Genomic DNA, 277 nt, shown 5'->3' on the forward strand with positions numbered 1-277 from the left:
CCTCGAGGAGGGCGGATCCGAGCCGGGCCAGCCGCCGGGCCCTCACCCGACCCCCGCGAACGCGGCCCAGCGCGGCGCCCGCTCCTCACGTGTCCCTCCCGGCCTCGGGGTCGCCTCACGTTCTGCTTCCGTCCGACCCTTCCGACTTCCGGTAAAGAGTCCCCTTCCCGAACCACCGCGCCCACCTGGCGTCGCCACGCGGCGTCTCTGTGTGCCCGGCCCCCGATGCGCTCGGCGGCCGCAGCTCCTCGGGACCCCGCATCGGCCATCGAACCAC

Source organism: Suricata suricatta, chromosome 14 (assembly GCF_006229205.1).
Source record: "Suricata suricatta isolate VVHF042 chromosome 14, meerkat_22Aug2017_6uvM2_HiC, whole genome shotgun sequence".
Classification (NCBI taxonomy): domain Eukaryota; kingdom Metazoa; phylum Chordata; class Mammalia; order Carnivora; family Herpestidae; genus Suricata; species Suricata suricatta.